This window comes from Meleagris gallopavo, chromosome 2 (assembly GCF_905368555.1).
Source record: "Meleagris gallopavo chromosome 2, MGAL_WU_HG_1.1, whole genome shotgun sequence".
Classification (NCBI taxonomy): domain Eukaryota; kingdom Metazoa; phylum Chordata; class Aves; order Galliformes; family Phasianidae; genus Meleagris; species Meleagris gallopavo.
Window position 1 is genome coordinate 7,608,964 of NC_139405.1, and position 12,540 is coordinate 7,621,503.

At 41.9% G+C, this 12,540-nt stretch overlaps 1 protein-coding gene across 1 annotated transcript in view; it reads left to right on the plus strand.

Moving 5' to 3' along the window:
- Positions 1-12,540, plus strand: part of LOC146544857 (uncharacterized) — a 29,770-nt gene that overhangs the window by 10,979 nt on the left and 6,251 nt on the right. The window lies entirely within an intron of this gene.

The following is a 12,540-nucleotide window of genomic DNA, read 5'->3' on the forward strand; positions in this document are numbered from 1 at the left end:
CACAAGGAACCCTATGTAGTTACAGAAGAGAGAGGGGGAAAAAAAGGATGAAATGGCAGTTATATCAGCAGGGCCTTAGAAATCTCCCATATCCAAGGGGCCTGTAGGTTCTTTCATTTTTGTCTCAGGCTTCTTTGAGCAAAGATACGATTGAGGACACTCAATACTGTTTTTGGGAGGTATGGGGTTTTGTGTTGTTTTTGTGTGTGTGTTTTGTTTGTTTTTGTCTCTCAAGGAGCTCAATTCTAGGTCTCAATTATATTTTCAGCTGTTTTAGAGCCTTTAGTGAGCTCTGAGGATCACGTTCTTTCCACATGAATGCTATCCAGTGGATTAACCAGCTCATGAATGTCAAACCAGCCTCATTCTTCCTGCCATGGTTTACACTACATCCTCAAAGTAACAGAAATTAATGATATCAGTGAGGTCGTACTACCTATGCACCTGGTCTCTACATACTTATGTATGTAATTTGTCAGCAGTATGTGCAAAATATATTTTATTGTATGCATTTCAGTGCAAGTAAGGTTTCTGAAGAGAGGCAGTAGGAAAACAAACAAACAAAAAAACAACAGAATTCTCAGAACAGAATTCAAAATTATTTACTTAACAGCAGTACTTTGTCTTTAAGAGGCCTGGCTTGTGAATTTTGTACAATTTAAGTTGAAAAAATGCTAAAATGATTGGAGATCATTATTCTGTTTTAGTGATTCAATTTACTTACTGGATAAAAGCGAGTTGATTTCCATAGCCATCCTCTTTCCTTGTATGCTAGCACCTCTCTGATGACAGGAGTCAAGGGTCATCAAATTCCCTCAAAGATAAGCTGATAGAAAATTCTAAGCTACAAATTACCAAGTGTGTGTTTGTGATGAGCTCTATTACAGTGATCTCTTGCACACTGAGCTGTTCAGAGAAGTACGACTCATGCCTACAATCTCTTAACATATATTTTCAGACTTCATTTCCAAAGGCATTTTACCTTTCCTTAAATATTTAGGAATATTGAAATATACCTCTGCAGCTGCTTTTAAAAAATATATTGCTGTTCCTGTACTTAATAAGACCACCTGTAATATCTTTTCGTAATTGCACAAGGTCTTTTCAGATGCATGTCAATTCAGTTAGTGAAATTCAGATGCTTTGGACAAGTTTTCTCCATGAACCAATGTTGTGTGCCTGGAAGTCCATTGTGCCTGTTAGTGTAAGTGGAAACAGGATTACATTCCAGCTATTAAAATGGAAATTACTAAGATATTTCTGGGGTAATCAGAACTGCTATCTCAAAAATTCAGCTTCTATGGAAGAAGATTAGGTCCTCTAAATATTTGTCAAAATCTTTCTCACTGTCAAGCTCAAGTCTGATGTTTGTTTCCAATATCACATATGTTAACTCTATCTTTGTACCTTTATGCAATAGGTTTGCTTTTTTGACAGCTGTTCATTGAGTTGCAACACATCTGGAAGGTTGGCACATAGCAGGGGTAGATCTCATAATAACAGGATTGTTTCCTGGGAATTTCATACATAGAAATACATTTCTACGTACTGCACCAGCAGTTATAGTGAGACTTGCTCTGCAAGACTGAGACCCTAGCATGTGTCAGTGGTAGTTTGGGATGTTACTGCCTTTGGTTGGATTTTATTGTTCCTCTATGGAGGCAGAAGTGGTGCCTGTGTCTTGATGACTCCAATGCAGAATGTGTTTGCAAAAAGCCCTCTTTGCTGCTGGCTTAAAATAGTGTGCCATGGCAGGGAAGAGTCAAGTGTTGCAATCAGTCTTCCAGCTTGTTCTAGATCAAGTGGCCTTAAGTAGTGAGAGTCAGGCAGCTCCTTAAATTGCTTGACAAGGTTCACCCAAAGGGGAATGTTGATCTCTATGATGCCCCATCATTTTTTCACAAACAGAAAGAAGTGAAATTGAATTCTACATACCTAAGGCAAGAAAAGGGCACAAACAATCTCAATAGTGGGAGCAGATTGTGGGAAGTTACAGGCAGAAGAGTGCACTGAGAGCTGGTATGTGAAGGGAACAGCACGGAGACAAAGGCAAGCACAAAAACAGCCGGGAGATGAGAAGCCCAACCCTGCAGCCTTCAATATCCAGCATGACAGGGAGACCTCTTGAGAGTGGCTGGACCAGCTCTTGCTGCAAGAAGAGCTGTGAAAGATAGAATAAGTGCCTGAGTAATCTTAACATGCACCAGGCTCTTATGTAGGAACATTCTCTTAAATTATGATAACTGCATTTCAGCCCTGGGAAAAGGGTGCTTTCTCAGATCTAGCTCCTTGGTTCTAGTAAACAAATACAATCCCAGCAAGCTTAAATGGTGTCATTGATGTGCTCTGGAGGCATCCTTGCCAGAGTGTACTTCCCCTCGTCTCTGCACCACCACTCAATCTAAGTGCAGCCTACGTTATTTCAAGGGAGATGTATGCGCATCTTAGAGCAATGAGCTACAGCCACCCCTTCTCTAATGTTATTGTAGCCGAGAGATGTGAGTTACTGGTGAATTTGGCTCATAGTTTTCATTTTGTAAGCAATGAACTAAAAATATTTTAACAAGCATAATAATTCTATAAATTTATATGGTCTATCCTTTGCTGGAAGGAGGCTAGATTCCCACCATAGCTGAAAGAGAGCTATTTTCAGAGTACTAAACTGGGCTCTGTGCCTTCCTCTGGCCTGACTGGGATCTGATGTATCCCATCTAGAGGTTGAGGAATTCTCATGCCTCTGTTCTTCTGCATATCCAGTGCTACTGAGTTGGAAACGTGGCTCCAAACAGCATGAAGAGCCAAAGTTTGTCTTCCTAATGCAAGCTGATTGTGAAATACTCCAAAGGAGCAATTTTGTCTTAGTTTTCTTGCATTTATGGAACTGTTTATAATGTAGGCCACACAGGATATTTGCTGTCTACTTGGTCAGATATAAGTCAGCAGTTCAGTGGATTTACATGAAAGACTGATGGCGACACACAATCAGTTTGCATGCAAATGGCATTGATCCAGTTGCCCAGTTGAGGAATGTTATATGATCAGTGCAGATATAATTATATCCAAATTTGGCTACGCTCCATATTTTATCCATATTTATCCATATTCTGCTGCAAAGGGGCTTGTCTCCTTTGCCAAGAAATCCCCTGGGCAAGAGCATATCTCAGTGTCTCGCTGTTTATTCCATACTGGGTGGAATTTCCAATAAAACCTCCTCTGTGGAGAAGCCAAGATGCATGACCCTTGTTACTAATGCAGCTATCTCCAAAAGTCAAGCCTCTGTCTTCTCGGCAGTCTAACTCACTTATGATATGTTGTATCTTGTGAGATCATTTGCACTTCTTTGAGCAACTAATTCCTGATGGAAAATCTATTGGCAATAGCTCACATTTTTTTGAGGAGCAAAGGCTCCTTTGTGTGCTGTCATGTGGTGGAGCAGAAGGGAGCTTCAGGGGTACAGCAGAGCTCTTCTGCCAGTCAGATTCTTCCTTTGCTTGTTTGAAGAGGTGGTAGGATGCAAACCAGCTTTCGTTCAAAAATAACATAGACATTTTAGCACGTGACTGCTCCCCCTCTAGCACGTCCTCTTGTACCTTCTGGGATCATTTTATCTGAGTTGTGCTGATGTGGCTCAATTGCTATCAGATGTCCTTTTGCAGGGTCACTGTAGGGATGAGGACCATGTAAACTGAACCTGCTGGGGTAGCTGTTACAAACTGACTTGTTAACCTCCTGTCTGTAGCCAGCCACTCTAAGGTGGATGGGGCATCTGCTTTGTGGCTGCAAAGTTATGAGTCTTCTGATCTTTTTTCCTCTATATAAACGTCGTCAGATGCGGTCTGACAGCACGTTACACTGAGAAGATTTTTCCACTCTGCAGTTCTACACCATGAAGACACTTAAATTACCCTACAGGCTATGCATTCAGAGAGACCCATGTTACTCACACGTCTCTGGTTTTGGCTGATTATTTATATAGCTAGGCCACTTCTCTGGAGAGCCTCCCTTTCTCAATCCGATAGAGATGAGGGCAGACGGAACTACAACTCTGTGCTACCTAGAAAGCCCAGGACACAAACCCTCTGCAAAGTGTGACAAGGAGTCACTGTACTCTCAGGTTTGCTTTAGGGCTGGTTTGCTTTTACAGAGCTGGACCAGTTTCTCCTGAGTTAGATTCTGTTATGTGCAAGCTACTGTGGGGCCTTCAATTCAGTTAAGAGTGGATCAGATATGTTTCTTCTCCCTTCACAATTACCACCTTATTGTTGCTCTGTTATCATGCATTATGCCAGCATTACACTGCTACAAGCGTGCCTCAGGGCCCTGTGCAGTACGTGTGGTAAGGTTTTCACTTCTGATTGTGTAGACAGAGCAGCATTACAAATTTACATCTACAGTTTCTCGACACTCGTTGTACCTATGGAAAAGCTTCATGTGTGGAAAGTGTCAGGCCTCTGGGACAGGCTGGACCTTTTCCTATGCAGAGACAGATGCAAGGAGGCAGATGGCAGTAGGTCAGAGCTGTGTTGGGCCCCAGTCTAGTGGAGGGCCAAAGTGAGGCTCCACTGCAGCCTCCAGGTTTCCCTTGAGAGTCAGAGTCAGTGATTCTGATGATGAATGTGAATCCCATGAAGAACAAAACATGATCTCTGCAGCTGTAGCAGATACTGCTGATGTATGGATACCTTGAATACCTTGATTTTGGATCCAACCATTTCATGTCCCAGAAATCAAACATCACCACCACTACAAGGCCTCCTCCAGTGCACAAAGGTGCTGTTTCTGTTTCCCATTGCACTGGTATCACTCAAGTATGAAGAAACAGAACCACTGCTTTACCAAGATTGTTAGGAGGGAGGGATCTCCTGAAGGACTGTGTGTACTAAATTGCTCTTTTGGCAAAATGGAACAACAGTAGTGAAAACTGAAATGTTTGCATCCTGCATGTATTTACACTTTTCTCGTAAAGGGCCAAAAAAAAAATAATAATAATAATAAAAAAAAAATAGTGATGCCTGCTTTGTGGTGATTAATATTTTTATCTGCATGAAGATTGTTTTCTCTGAGGCTTTTGGTGTACGGTCTCATAAAGCTGCCCTTGTATAAAACTCCTTCACAGGATATTCCTGAAGCCTTGCTCAGTCTTTAGCTAGGCAGAGCAGACGAGGAATTTGAAGAGTGTAAGAACACGTCAGGACTCCTGAGTTTGCCTGAGACTGCATATAAAAAATAATATTGTCTTAGAAAACAAAAAGCATGTGTCCTGCATCTGCTGAGCAAGGGCTTTCATGCCCATGGTTTTTCCCTGGCTGCTGGCAGATTCACAAAATTGAATGTATTCTGACTGAAGCTGAATAAGCAGCTGGAGGGCTGTTATCTCTGTGTAGAGGCACGGGCCTGTTCCCTTTTCTGTTTTCAGGCAGTCTGCCCATTCTCTCTCCTTTGTAGAGGCTGCAGCTTTATGGGAGCGTGAGCATGTTCACATACATCATAGCGTTGGTGCTAGCTGAGGCTGAGCCAAGCAAATTATTTCTGTCTCATTCCCACAGATGGAGGAGGGCACTCAATACCTGGAGCTTATACCTTTTGATAAAGCACTCCAAAACACCTGTCCATCAGACTTACAGATTGGTGCAGCCAGTGATCAATCACCCATCTCTGGCATTCAGACATTTTGCAGTGATAGAATTTAAACTACGTATAAAACTCCCAAACTGTTCGGGTCAGATTTGTCTGCTACTGTAACTTCCTTGACATCAGTAAAGCACCAGGAAAGTTGAATCCAGATCTCTGCATTTTTTTCTTCTTGTTTAGGAATAGGAGACCACGCAGAAATGAGGGCTGAATACTATAACGTCAACATTCCCTGTGCTGCTTGCAACCCATCAGCCAAGAGCTTCTCAGTAGCTCCCTTTCTGAGAAGATGCTGGTGCTGAAAACTCAAAAATGACTGGAATAAAAAATTTCCCTGTTCAATCTGAGCGAAAAAACTGCCCTCTTGAAACACAATTCTGCTTTATCTGATTTACTTTTGGCGGAAGGAGAGGCACGCAGTTTTTTCTTATTGTGACCTATTTTTGGCAATCCAGGAAGGATCTTGTTGAAAGCCTCTGAAAGCTCTGGTAACCATTAATTACTTTGGATCTAGCTAGTAGGAAACTCTGCTTTAAGCAATATGGAAAGTTACGAAAACAAAAAAGGGTTACATGTTTATAGAGCACTTTTCACATTATTTAGCATTCCTAGTTGTTGGAGTGTATTGTGCTTCCTATTCCTACATGTAGAAGATGCTTGCATTACTCATGGGATGTTGAAGAGGGATGTTGTGCAGATGCTGCCCCAAGCACCTCCACCATTATAGCTTTTTATTTAGAGCTCTTACTAAGCCTGGCAGGACAGGTGAACCCCTCTGGAAGCAAAATTGCAAATGTCTTCTTTATGGTGTGAGTGATGCAAACCCCTCTGCCTTCAGCACTGAAAGCCTTTGTAGTTCTCTCTCTTAGGGTGGTAGTTTCCTTCCTATTAACAGATGCTGAAGAAGTCTTGTATCTGTCTTTCTGTCTTACGTTGCTTTCATATCTGTCTTTTTTTTGGACCTCAAACACAGGATATGTGTGCTTGTGAACAGACATCGGGCAGGTATTTACACTTGGGTATTTGGTAGAAGGCAAATGTCCTCAGGGGCCCTTTGTACACACTAGAGCTAGATCCTCTGGAAGACCATTCAGGGCATTGGAATAATCACTGATAAATCATCCTCTGGAGGAGTGCCTCTCTTTCCACTGCCTCTATAGGAAATCCACAGGGACCAGACTCACTTACTGCAGTTGAAGTAGACGCTGCAGAAGGTGGCATGAATGCCCCTACAGTTTCAGCTACTACTCACCCATTAAAAGGCTTCCAGTTTTCCCACTAATTTACCAGTCAGCTGGCCTAAGCAAAAAAGCAGTCTGTGGAAAATTGTGTATTAAGCATCAGTCTTTATTGCACCAAATAGCTCTTTTAAATCCTCACCCTGGGAAGCTGTTGACACATGTTTGAATCACTCTACTACCTTCTCCCAATAAATGTATGTGTAATTGTGTTTGTGTATACTAGTTACATGTTGCTGTGGAAGTTTTGGCATGCTGATATGTATCTGCATGCCAACCATCACAACCCATGGCTTCATGGCCGTATATGGAAGTTCACCTGTGAAGATGTTCAGAATTTCTCTTCGGAGCTGCTTGAGTTCTTAACCAAGTGGAGCTCCTACGTGCTGGAGATGGGTGACAGTCTCTGGCAGTAAGAACTGTGGCCTCCTATTTGAAACCTGGCTGACATCACCCTGAAAGCCATGAAGGACATTTCTCCCTGCTGTGCCCTCCCTAGAACAGCATGTTCCTTGTGAATCAGTATGCTCTTAGAGGTCAAATCTTTTTCCTCCCTTCCAGCACTGCAGGTAAAATAAGACAGCTAGACAGCTTGAACATAGAGGAAGCCAAAAGCATGGAAACAGCCTGAGGTGGAAGTCCATTTGGTTAGGTGCCATGGCTGTATAGATTCAGTGTCTAAAATCCCTTGCGAGGAGAGAATGACATAGAATCATTGACTGCAGTTAACTGTGGGGTTTCCTGAAGGCCAGATGTTGGAATGCCTGAAAGAACATATTTGAGAGTAATTAGAGGCTTTTTGAAATTAAGATAAAACTTGATCTACAAAGTCTGTACACTTGGGTTTCATGTTGCATTACACCCCCTGGAGTAGGCCTTTATCTCACATTTACATCAGGATGTTAGGCAATATGCCACCACCTACAATTTATTTGAGATATGGTGACTATTAATTATTAAAGTGTGGATTGAAGCAAAATGCTAAAGCAATTTAGAAACTTTCCTGTCTGATATTTGGTTATTAGGCTGAAAAGGGCTATGTACCTCGAGGAAGGTGGTAATAAACATGGTAAAAGTATAGGGAAAGCTAAATGGTACTGTAAAGGTAGCTTAGAGTCTTCTGTTTACTCACCCACCCATTGAAAGATGAAAGCACACATGAAACAGAATAGCAGAACACTAAAGTTGGGCAGAGTTTTCTTTGGATGAAGTATATTGCCACTCATGAGCAGTACCAGCATATGTCAACTTAGGATTTTGGAAAAGACCAAGCATCTCATAGCCCCCAACACCTGTTGTCCTATTACAACAATAAATACATAAAATTCAAGAGTACCAAATAGGTTTTAACCAACTGTAATTAAAGAGAATTGAAAGCAAAATCTGTTTGCCAGAAGTTATGCTATAACTCTGTGATAGCATCCTCATACTGTTCTCCAAAACAAATTCCAGTTAATGTAGCCAAATGATTGTGAACTGTTTGAACTACCAGCTGTATCAAGAGGAATAGTCACTGTCTTCCTGTGATGGTCTGTGATCCCTGGTTTATTTGTGTTCAATATAGTGACTGTCTACTGACCTGACCATGGACATGAGTTGTCATGTGGCTGAAAACTAACAGAGGATGGATATTTGAATGTAGAAGGAGATTTCTGGCATTCTGTCACCTACCTGAATTGACTGCTGAATGCTTCAAGTGTGCATTAGTTATTTCTTCTGCAAGTGAACCCGGGCTGTGCTCTACTTATAGATGCTTGGGTTGATTTTTACTAGAAACGTTCAGACTTTGGTCAGTCCTATGCAAATTCTGCCCAAACCAGCCTGATGAGAGGACTATTAACTAGCCGATTTGTTTCAAGACAGTCTGAAACAATCTCTTCTGTTTTACAAGATATATAAATGCTTTACAGGACACATAAATTCCTAACAGATGCTGCTGCACACCTACTTTGCACAAGCAGCTCCTGATTACCTCCTAGTCTTGATTTGGTGATTGGAATTTGGTGAGCACTTGTGCAGCGCTGGCGCTGCAAACACTGTCCCCCAGCAGCAGAGACTTAGGACTGAGCCCCTGAAGAATGTCTGTAGATGACTATCTGTTCTCTTTACTGGCAGAGATATAATTCCATGCGTTACAGGACCAGGCAAGGCAGGAGAGAGATGGACACTTTGGTCTGTAAATACATTAGCTCTTCATCCTGGAAAGTGAAGTTTTTCTTCTTACTGGCTTCCTTTCCACACAAGCCAGTATGAGCCATGCAGCTTTCAGAGGTAAAAACATTGCTCTTGTCAGTTGCTAAACTTCGCAGCTGTTCATTTCTGCCCCTTCCTCCCACCCAGACAGTGAAATGACTGCTGGCACTATCCAGTAATTAATGTGCTGACATTTTAATATGCACAGGTATGATCTTCCAATTGGTACCATCACACTGTAGGAATCAGTTTCTAAAAAATGCAACATACAAAATACAATCTCTTCTGCCCTCCAAATACAGCATGAGATACTGTGTCATGTTCCCTAGCTACCAGTGACAGGAGGAAGGTAATCAATACAGCTCGTAATACATAAAAGGAAAAATTACAACTGATTCCCTTCACTGAAAAGCATCATCTTTTAGCCTGCATTATCACAGCTTCAGCTGTACAATGCATTAAAATGATTATGCACTTCTCTTTGCACATGCTAATTAGAATCCTGTTATCTTTTCTGAGAGCACCATTTGAAGAAGACAGGTTTATTGTGGAATCCTATACAAGCTTATTCTTTAGTAGGTGCTCAGTTGCCATAAATCAGTGTACTTCCACCAGAATCAGTAAGAGAAATACCTGCTTGCATCACAGGATGTGATGCTGTGTTTTGTCTAGGGAAAAATGTCTGCACATCATTTTTTGAGCTCAAAGTTCAGCAAACAACTGCCCGCTAAGAAACCTGATCTTCCATGTTGCAGTTTCTCTTCTGCATTATTTAAATTGCAGCAAAAAGCACTGTGAGGCAGTGCAGACTGCAAAAAATAGTATAATGCCATTCAATCTTTACCATTAAAAAAAAATCCACGTTTTGGAAAGAGATTGCATTATGGATAACCCATCTCATCTCAGAAGTTGTGTACGGCATTATTCACCTTACTGTTGTGTATTTTGGCACAAAAGAGTGTGTCTGCCTGATGGTGAAGAGAGGACCTGGGAGCAGTACTTCCCTGTTGTAGCCAGAAATAAAGCAATGTAACATTAGGTATGTACAGATCCACATATTTCAAGTTACAGCACTGATCTCTGAGAAAGTCTTGTTAAGTCTCCATGCCGAGAGAATGACAGCAGTAATACTAGAAATGGCAAGGAGCATTCAGGAATTAATGTGAATTGTCAAGTCTATCAGCTCTTTGAAGTTCTTCAGTCAGTGTTGCTAAATAAACACCTTGACTGATGTCTGTAAAGGATGCATAAAGCTGTGAAGTAAGGATCTGCAGCCCTGTACTATGGCTGTGGGGTTTCCAGCAATGGTTCTCATGCAGAGGAACTGCCACCTCTGAGAAAAGGCAGTGAAAATGATGGGGAATGAATGTGGAAGCTGTGTTCCACATCCATTCAGTAATCCAGAGTTTCTCCCAGCTTTGCCCCTCAGGGTCTGTATTTTAGTTGTTGAAGCTCTTTGTGTCTTTCTTATAAAGCTGGAGCATGAAAGGAATTATGCTGTTGTTGATGTGGCCCTTCTACTTTTAAATTCAAATACTTTGTTTTCCTCAGGAGATTGTAATTAATCTACTACTTACCAAAGAATGTTTCTTCTACCAATAACCATATTCTATCCTTAGTTCTGGTCTGACTCCTTTCTAGAAAGTGATTATTTTTCCCATTACACAAAATTTCTGCGAGAGCAGCCAAGAAAGAATCCTCTTTGCCTCTTCAGTCTTGCAGTGCTAGAACAGCTACTGTAGCTTGTCATACATAACAATACTGTCAGCATTGGCTTTTTTTTCCCTACACCAGGGCTTTGAGACAAAGCACGTCTCAAAAACTTCTGGTATCTCCATCAGCACTTGGTGGCAGCCTGCTCCACTGCATGGAGCTTTGGCTCTGCTCAGTTGGAGCTACATCTGCCCACAGCCTCTGGAGCACCAAGGGAGAATCTGCTGTTAATATCAGATTGTTTAGTACTAAAATCCTCCTCTTTTCTCTGCCACTAAGATTTGCTCTTCAGCTTCTTGATGTTTTTTCTAAATTTACTTTTGTTCATATCTTTCTGAGTCCTGAGGAAGCCCTGTTCTGCAAGCCAGGTATCCACATAGCTCTGTTTCACCATCTCTTCAGAGGGCCAAGGCTGACTTGTGCATCTCCTTCAGCTGGCTGCATAGAGAGCTGCTGAAAGATACATCCTTCTCAGTGTTTTTCACAAAATTGCCCATCTTGCATCACAGCCCTGGTCTAGGAAGGCAGCAGTGTGGAAACTGAAGCTTTAAAACCTGAACAGGATGAGAAATACGTAACCCTTGGAGAATGCTGAAGCTGACGAGATGTTTTGGAGCCAGTCTCTATTCTTAGAAGAATGGTGAATGTCATCATTTAAAAATAAGATACATTACAGTGCTAGCAGAGTTGTATTTGTGGTATTCCTGTGAGTAAATCCCTCAGCACAAATTGACTTGGCTTCAAGATCAGAAACACTCCACCAAAATAAGGCCCAGCTGTGATTTATACACAGTGCTGATCTGAATGGGAGAGAAGTGCACATGGCATTTGTTGCAACAGGTACTCAGAACTCATGCCTGAAGTTTACTCACTATTACAGATCAAGGAGAGAGCTTTTCAAGGGTCTCTGTAAGGGTTAGCCAATGCAAGCAGTGAAATTGGGTATATGCACACCCCCTTTTGGAAATTCGCCCAGACACTTTGCTGCTGTTCTGCTGTCTGGCAGGGACTCGATGCTGCCTTTACACGAGGTGGGTGACTGCCAAGTCTCTGAATCTTGTGCAGAGGCCTTTCTAACATGCCCATGCCTTAAGATATCAAATGGGTGTGAACTTATGTAGCAGTGCAGGCTTGGGGCTCACACTCAACCTATACCAGAACTCTTTGGGACATAGAATTATCATAGAAAGTCATGGGTTGGAAGGGACATTAAAACCTACCCAGTTCCAACTCCCCTGCCATGGGCTGGCTGGGGTCACAGAGCACGGATCCTGCCAAGACTCCTGACACAGAGGGGGTCTGAGGGAAGGCGAGGTGAATGCATGTATTTGCGTTGCTACCCTCACTCCCGTGAAGGAAAGATGAAGTCTGAGACTGTACTGGGGCTACTGGAGACACTTGCTAATGTAAAATCTTGTCTTAAGTTCATCATGGTTACTGGGAAATTTCTGCTGGCTCAGAATCAAGTCAGTGTTCCTATTTGATGCCATACAGATTTCTGCCTGTTGTATTTCTGTCTGTTCTCCTTATTTCTGGTTTGTATTTACATTATTTAATACTGTTTGAATCTTGTATTCTCTAGAGTTCTTAACATACCTCTTTTTAGGATCACGTGTAGCAACAAAGGGCCAATATCAGGCTGCCTGTGAGCAAGGATGGCCACAGATCCAAGCTCTTGGGGAACATCTGATTCCTTATCATTTTATTGGGAAAAAAAAATGCAGCTGATGGTAGTCAAATGTTGTTCATCTGCTACTTCAGTGCT